This window comes from Cydia pomonella, chromosome 2 (assembly GCF_033807575.1).
Source record: "Cydia pomonella isolate Wapato2018A chromosome 2, ilCydPomo1, whole genome shotgun sequence".
Lineage (NCBI taxonomy): Eukaryota > Metazoa > Arthropoda > Insecta > Lepidoptera > Tortricidae > Cydia > Cydia pomonella.
This window is the reverse complement of record NC_084704.1, coordinates 29,609,429-29,618,173: the sequence shown is the minus strand read 5'-3', so window position 1 is coordinate 29,618,173 and position 8,745 is coordinate 29,609,429. Positions and strand designations below refer to the sequence as shown.

The window sequence follows — 8,745 nt, the reverse complement described above, 5'->3', positions numbered from 1 at the left end:
AGCCTTGAGCTCCACCATGTGTAGTTATTAATTTTTCATATCAAATCATGCAGATAAAAGTTCGAACTAATAAGGTGGAATAATGTCTGAATATTGATGTGTAGATCAAGGGTCCACGGCTCAGAAATCGGTTAAATTTCCAGACCGTTATCATGTACTTGGCGCAAAACCTTTTAATTTCAGTTTCGCTCGAAAAACCGTTATTTTTAAACCGGGTTTACGAGAACAGTTCTTGTCAAATTAACCGGTTTAGAGCGATAAAAACCGGTTTCTTCCTATGTCGGTGTCTGGTTTACGTGGCACACCTACAGGCCGGCCGGCCGTTTTGTCGCTCGTCGAATAAACCGTTTTTTTTAGATTACAATAAAGTTCTTAAAACGTTCGCAAGGAAAACCGAAATAAACCGGTTTTACCGATATTTTATAAACCGGTTCCGAGCCTTGCATCAAATGGCGGACCGCGGTCCATATCCAGACTGCCGACCAATTTTTTTTTAGTTATTAACTCAAGAAGAAACGGCCCGCTATGGTCATTTTATTTTAAAAACCGGACCCCTGAAGAAATTAATTGGTGACCACTGTTGTAGATGCATGGGTGGTCCCACAGCAATTTTGGATGGTACTCAATTCATGTTGTCAAATTCGTCATTGGCTGGAATTGTTAAAATAAAGCATTGTAGATTTGTTTGCCCTCGTGGATCAATTTGAGGATTTGGATTTATTGAACCATACAAATATTACTTACTCATCCACGAACTGCCTTTACCCGGAATATACAGTTCATGGGACATAATTTCTCTAAATTTGGTCAAAATCACAGCATAAATTCTAACAAATAAGTAAAGTATTGTTTGTGATATTAATATCAGTAATTTGGATACGAGTAAAAGTGGAAGAATATTTAGAATCCACTTTGTTTTCAGACTTAGCGTAGAATAGATGGTATCTATTACAGGTTTTCTGTAGTGTTTTCTGTAATAGTTATCTCACGAGGACAACGCCCAAGAGCAGAAGGGCCTTTTTTAGTGTTTTGAAGTTACCCGTTTTTATTATAAAAATGTAAAATATTATTATTTTTCAAATTAACCTATTGAACACTGACTATCGCTTAGAAATCTACTTAGTAATAAATCCAGTGTATTTTTTTTGTTACAGGGCTCACCTCGTATTCATAAACGGATCATGCAAAGCCCACTGGATTCCCTTTGAAGTGTATAGAGTTTCCGAATTCGAACGACTGGCGTTATAAAGGTAACGTTCGGACGGCAACTTGAGCTGCATTACTGACATTACTGTTCACCGACGACCAAACAGTGACGTTCACCTCCGCATTACTGCCGCGATTATGACATTCATTCGGTCACTCATTATATCAAAGAAATTGACATACGGCGTTGGCAACAACGACGCCGCAAAAGTAATGCCGCTGCAGTTGCTATACGAACGTCACCTTAAAGGTTTAAAATGACTGACATTTGCTGTCGCATTACTGTCAAGATTCGAACGTTCAATTCGTCACTTTTTTCTAGGCAATTGACAATTAAGACGACAGTGGAGGACTCGCGCGAAATCGCCTTTTCATACAAACGTAGTCCTGATGATTATTGAAAATATGTAAACAATTTGTTATACGAGTATGTTAACCACAGCTATGCCCTTACGTTTGACATTTATAGAATTTTTGATTATTATAAGAATTAGGAGCATTTAAAAATTTGTATGAAATCTGTTTTTAGGTGACAGTCCATTTCTGACCGCAGCTGCACTACTGCTCCGACATTACTGCAGCGGCCTGATCGTGTCGGTGTTATTGTCAATTTCCATAGTAAAATTAATGACGGTACCGACTGCACGTAATATGGTAATTTTAACGTATTTCCGACCGCAGCTGCACTACTGCTCCGACATTACTGCAGCGGCCTGAATACGTCAGTGTTATTGTCAAATTCCATAGTAAAATGATGACAAGACCGACTGCACGTAGCATGGTATTTTTAGTGTTTCGTGTACATACGACCGCAACTGCAAACCGTACGTCAAATCTTTACAGAAATGTCTTTGGCCACAGATATTAGTAGATCTAAGCAAAGAGGATATAACCACTACAATATAAGGAGTTTATTACACCCGCGGATAAACAACCCCGATAGTTTCTGTGTTTCGCGGTAGTTCCTCTGTATCTTGGCGTTGCTCTTATTGTTTTTGTTTAATGTTTCCTGATAAATTCATTTTGCCTACCTTGAAAATCTTAATTTGAAAATCGTATATTTGGCTCTCTATCGTTCTTGCCCTTTCGAGCTTATAGCTGTTCTCGGAAAACTACGAAAAAAGGAAAGAACTGTTTATTTAATGAATTTATCAGGTAACTAATAATAGTGAAAAAACTGGAAAACTAGTTCGCCTTTGTATTAATGATGAGTGTTTTTTTCCTGTTTTGTGTTCATTTTTGTACAATAAAAAGTTTTACTACTACTACTACTAAATTACAGGACGCACTTATGTGTTAGAATAAGATCGATGTAGGTATGCTAACCATTATCGTACAATCATGTACACATAGCATAAAAATGTGACAACATAATATTTCTATGATGATTCTAATACTGAACGGAGTGGTCGTATGGAATTTCCTCTCCCTTTCCTCTTTCTCTTTTTCCAAATTTTGACTGAGAAAATGTTTCGAATGGAATAGCTTACTCTGTATCCTCTATATTTGTGTTAGGATACTACGAAACCACAGTAGATTACATTTTTAGTGGCAACAATGGTCGCGCAATGTGCGGCTTAAGAGGAATTTCCTCCCGCGGGCGCTCCGGCTTTAGTATGAGCTCCCTGCCGAGGTTTTTCTGAAGGTCTACAGTAGGGGTTCTTGAAAAAAGAAGTGTACAGGTTTTTAAAGGGTCGGCAACGCGCATGTATCACTTCTGGAGTTGGAGGCGTGCTTAGGAGTTTCAGTGACGCTTATATTTAACAGGATTAATTACTGAATTCTCGCTGACAGTACCGTGGCACAGTGAATTTGGCGTGATAAAATGTGAAAGTGTCGTAATATCATATTATATACACCGTGGGTTGGTAAAATCCGACAGATCTTAACCACGCATTCCTGAGGATCAAAAAATGTTTAGTAAAATTCGGAAAAAAAATGTTTTTTTTAGCCGATTTAAAAGCCATTTTCTGCACACAGCACGTTATTTCTTTCTACATCTTGGCGAAAAAAAAAACATTACAACGAAGATGTAAAGTTTTCTTAATTCATCTATAGATCAAAATTGCGAGTGTTCTTTTTAGTTGAGTAATGTTTGTCAGAAGGTATGACTAAACCAAGTCACATAAAGGCAGCGCCGCAGCGAAAAAGGCGTTTTTCACAAAGTTATAGCAGAAACAAATTTTCGCAAGAATTGCCATTATCTCTGAAAGAAGACCGATTACAGAAAATTTGTATGATATTTTAGCCTCTAAATGCGATTAAGAATACAACTTTAAAACTATCAGGTTTTACCAGCCCACGGTGTATAATATCGTGACACTTTCTCACTTTGTCATTTCAAAGCCATTTTTGAGATAAAAGAAGCAATAATTCAGTTGTATTACCTAGAAATACAAAAGGCAAAGTTGTTGTTTAACACCTCATGGTAGCATATGGATACTCAAACGTAAGAAAAATTACAAAATTGAACCACAAGAGAAGCGACAGCGGTTTTAAAATAAAATTGTATTGACAGTTGCGGGGACTTCAAGACATGAGGGTTAAACAAACTTTGCTACAGAGCGCAACACGAATTTATTTTATCACACCATCACGAGGAAAATATTTATTATTCCAATTAATTTATTAAATATTCTTTCTATCAGCCCCTTGGCTAACGTAAATAGCTTTCTTCATAAAAGATTTCTTGTCTCGCCCATCAAGTTTTATATGGTCTAGTCATACACTGTATCTGCCACGACCACGAGTGCCGTCACCCATGGACACCTGCAACACAAGAGCGATTATAAGATTTAAATTTGTGCTTTAGTTTGAAATAGGAAACTGGACAATATTAAGTGTAAATTGCGTAATTATAGCTCTTACAAATCAATTTATTCGTTTATTCTTTACTTTTAGGTAACTAATGAAAGATTGGTTTAATATGAAAACTCAGAAAGATAAATCTGTAATATTTTGCTGAACGACTGCATTGGAGAATTTATTTTGTCGCATCGCCATCTCCGAAACCCACGAATCCCTTTGCAAAAATAAAGTAAACCCGGGATAAAAAAGCCTACCTAGCTTTTTGAGGGGACGTTTATCGCAGACTTCTACATCCAGGCGGTACTAGGCCACTAAAAACGTGCAGACACCACCGGCTGGATTTGGCTGCATCACGTGATGCAAGTGGATCAAGTGCGCATACCGTATCCATCACGAGCAACATGAGTCCCGCTCTCGTCGGGTTGCTGTGTGCAGTGGTCACGCATTTAGTCAAGAGGATGGGGAAGATAATTTCAAAATGTTAACATACCTTAAGTGAAGAAATATTTCTCCTCTGCATTCATTTAATTTGAGTAATTTGGTTGTATTTCTTCAATTTGAAGTTAAATTGTTATTCATTTAATCGGCAAACAAACGATCACCAACAATATCTGGTTTTTTAATAATATTGCGTAGCTGCCTTCGACTTTTTTGTAGAAAGGCAAACTGTTTTTCGTTTTCGTGTACCATGTAGCATTATCGTCACTTACTTCTTCTCGTAAAAAATACAAATAAGTAAATTAGTAATTTTATTTATACGTCTGACAGTGACATTATTCATTGACTTTGGCAATCAACTGACGAACGCTGCCGCGACTGCACGCCGCAAACAGCAGCAGTCGGCCGCTGCAGTAATGTCGCACCAGTAATGTCGCAACGGTAGTGCAGCTGCAGTTGGAAATGGACTGTCACCTTTACGCTCCTTATTTTAACAATAATCAAAAAATCTAAAAAAGTCAAGTAGGGGCATAGCTATGGTTAATATACATCAAATTATGTAAAACTACTTTCCGCATTGTCAATAGGTACCCAGAGAGGAAAATAGGGACTACGTTTTTATGGAGAATCGGCCGTTCCCTTTCATCTTAAGGCTGCAGTAGTAATGTCGCAATTGTAATCATAAATCATAAATCTTATCATAAATGCAGCTGCAGTTGCCATCCGAACATCACCTTTAGTCGTTGGTAGTGCCATCACGTGAGCAAACAATGTAATGAACTTACGATATCGAGATAGACGCGTAGAAATATAGAACTTGTTATAACCAAGTTAGACAACTTCGGCGCCCCTGCCACATTTGAGATATTGCTTAAGGCAGTTGTTCAACGAGACACAAACTCTTTTTATTTGACAATTATTAGTTATATGATGGTGGGATTTTTTTCATTGCTTCTTGCTTATTTCCTTCCACTTTTCGCCTTCGGAAAATATATATTGCTTTTATGTAGATTTTCTTGAGATTATTCACTTTTGTGAATTAATTGAGCATTTGAATATAAGTATTGCATTTTCACCAATAAATATTTTTCAAAGGATTACATTTTATCGGAATACAGACAGGGACGTCTTAAAGTCCGACCGAACAGTGGCCTCATTCATATATGTTTCGTCAATATTTTAGTTTCGTACATTCAGTTTTACGTCATTTGTGATAAATCCGAAATCCATAGTTGTGAGCGCAGCTAGTTACCAATGTCGATCTAAATTCAAGAACATCTTAGCATTCGTTGGTATTCAGTATGATATATGTATTTATTATTACATATTCTTCAACCGATCATAGCAATCTGTAAAATTTTAGTTGTATTAATATATATAAGATAAATCAGGTTATATGAGTTGAGTTGAAGAATTGTTTTACACTTACAGAACAGAAGATTTTTCTTTCAGAGTGAAAACTAAGCCGTCGCATAAGCCTTTATTTTGGCCGTAGACGGTCTCTGTATATTGTTATCTTGGAAACGACATCAAGGCCACTTTAAGTTTAGTTGTTGCCCAAGAATACTAAGAATTCACTCGCTTGAGTCTGGCCACAAAGCCAAAACTAAGGTTGCAGCCCAATTTCAGCATTTTGCTTGGACATTTTAAAGTATATTTTTACTCGAATAACCAGCGTGTAGCGGCAGTACAAGCTGTTGTTATACCAAGTGATGGGTGTGTTATTTATATTTTAACCACATCCTTTTCACACAGCGTTTTTGGCAACATTTATAAATATATTTTTATTTATTGTTTACAGCGACGGGTAGTTATTCTAGTTCGTTGATTGTTTATCATATTTAAATTATTGTAGTAGGTGAGACTGGTGAGAGTGGGGTAATCACGGAATATGGGTTGTCGGGTAATTTGCAAACAGTTTCTGTGAGATAATATCGGACGTCCGCAATTATCCATTGTACTTTGGCTAAATACCGACATCCGATTATTATTATGAAAAATAGGAAGTTTTTTTTTATTACGAAAAGGTAAGCATTTGACCACAATCTCACCTGATGGAAAGTGCCGATGCAGTCTAGGAATGGAACATGCTTACCTAAAAGATGTCTATTCACTCTCGATTTAAAAAGGTCCAAGTTATAGTGGACTGGGAATAGATTTGCCGGAAGTGAATTCCACTCCTTAGCCGTTCGCATGATGAAGCTGGTTGTGTTTAGTGCGAATCAGTGGTAAAGTAACGACGTAAGGGTGAAACGCAAGTCCGCATCTAGTCCCACGGTGGCAGAACGGAGATGGGGAGGATAAGATTATGTATTGTAACCATCTTCATTTTTAAAAGTGAAGATGATACATAAATTATGTAAAAGTGTTCATTTTTAAAAGTCGCTGAACATAATTATGTTGGTTAGTTTGAGGAGTACAGCCTACATTTAAATTTTTTGCTCGTGTTACAGGCCACACCCGGTATATCTACCTACAATTTAAGGTTTTTTTGAAAACTTAACGTATTCACTGCCAACGCACGCTACTCGCTTCTAGCCGATAGTGTATTTTTCCACTTTGTAGCAAACAGCGTCTACGAACAGAAATGGGCATAGGGGCTCGCTGGCCCTGATTGTGTTAAAAATGTCTGCTGTTTCAAAACATTTTTGCAAACATTCCGCAAAGGCTTCAACCAGATGATCTTTGAACGAAAGTGTGTCTTTAAAAATAGATGCTGTGAATTTGCTGTAGATACATCAACTTTGTATGGCAGTTAAAAGTCAACATTTAATCACATTCGAATTGAATTGCCCATAGTCAACAAAAAGTCAGCAAAAAAAGTAAACCAAATTCAGAAATTGAAATACTGCAAATTGAACGAATTTATTCATATGATATCGCAGATTAATTGTCACGAAAACGTATTGGTTCAGCTGTTATAGGGCAATGAATAAAAAACAAACCTCGTAATTGGTTCGTCAATCTGAATCCAATGTAGGCACATGTTCGAACTTGGCTTTTCCCAAGCTTCCATAGACTTGCGAAGCTTATGAATGCGTAGTATTTTTTTAATTGTGTTTGAATTCGTTCACTAAGGATGCAGTACCCACTTTTATGTAGTTTTAATTTGTTTTGATCAATTCAGGGTGTATTATCCCACAACCAGTCCCCCTGGTTGGTCCACGGGTATTTTATTTTTACCACATCTAATTGTCCCATCGCACTAACAAGGAAAGGTACCCAACTGTCCGGTTTCGATTTGATTTATATTTATATATCTTATAGAGTAGTCTAAAATAACAGACACGTATTTTTTTTAGCTGCCCAAACTCAACCTATTGGGAGAAATTTTCCTGCAAAGTATTAAAAAATTACTAAATGTTCTAACTCCTATAGAAAGTGATGCTCAAGCAACTTGCTGGTTAATGACTGGTTTGAGTATATGTTTGAGAACAGGAAAAAATAATGGGCACGTGTTTTGTTATATCGGCTAGACTACTCTATAACATATATAAATATAAATCAAATTGGAACCGGACAGTTTGGTACATTTTCTTTTTAGGGCGCTGGAATTATGGTAAAAATAAATTACCCGTAGACCCACTGGCAAACAGAACGGTAGGACAACGGGTAAAAAGATATCCGAGGACCCCCTGTGGGTTAAAGCACCACCACCACCACGGTTAATACGCGCAAATCAGGCATAACCAGCTTTATTAGTACTTTCGCCCCGAGTTTAGGACAGATCTGAAATAACCCAAAAATGTGCGCCTTTAATTCTAAGCCCACCGAAAGCATCTATACAAGATGCGAGAGAGTAATGCTATGGTATGGAGAGATCTTATTTCTTTCAAGATACATTTCAAATTTTCATAATGGATATAGGTACATAAATATCAAATGATGTTTTGTATATAACTTTTGTGATAATCATTGGCACTAATCGGGGTTTGGAACTGAGATCTGCAATTTAAAAGTTTCGTTACCACTAGGCCTAGTATAGGCCACCAACGCTTCTGTTTGCGAAATAAGATGCCAAAGTCGTTATTGTAAAAGCCCACCTAGTATTACAAGTCTTTCGTTTATTTCTTGGTAGGCTTAGTTTAGGTGCCGTTTTTCAATATAATTACCACTATTTGATGCTTATCTAAATTAATTGGCACTAAAATGTTAATAGAGATCTAAATTATATTATAACATTACTAGGCACGTATGCTGCTAATTATTATTTTTGATGTTCGAAAAATAATAAGGCCATAATAATCGCTCGCTAATCTAGCTATCACAATATATCTCAGTAACGGTCAGATT

At 36.9% G+C, this 8,745-nt stretch overlaps 1 long non-coding RNA gene across 1 annotated transcript; it reads right to left on the bottom strand.

Moving 5' to 3' along the window:
• Positions 1 to 3,464: 3,464 nt before the first annotated feature.
• Positions 3,465 to 4,656, bottom strand: LOC133534870 (uncharacterized). Its single transcript, XR_009802090.1, has 2 exons — positions 4,505 to 4,656; positions 3,465 to 3,975 (listed from the first exon to the last, which is right to left on the bottom strand). It is a non-coding gene; the product is annotated as an uncharacterized LOC133534870 (long non-coding RNA).
• Positions 4,657 to 8,745: the final 4,089 nt, after the last annotated feature.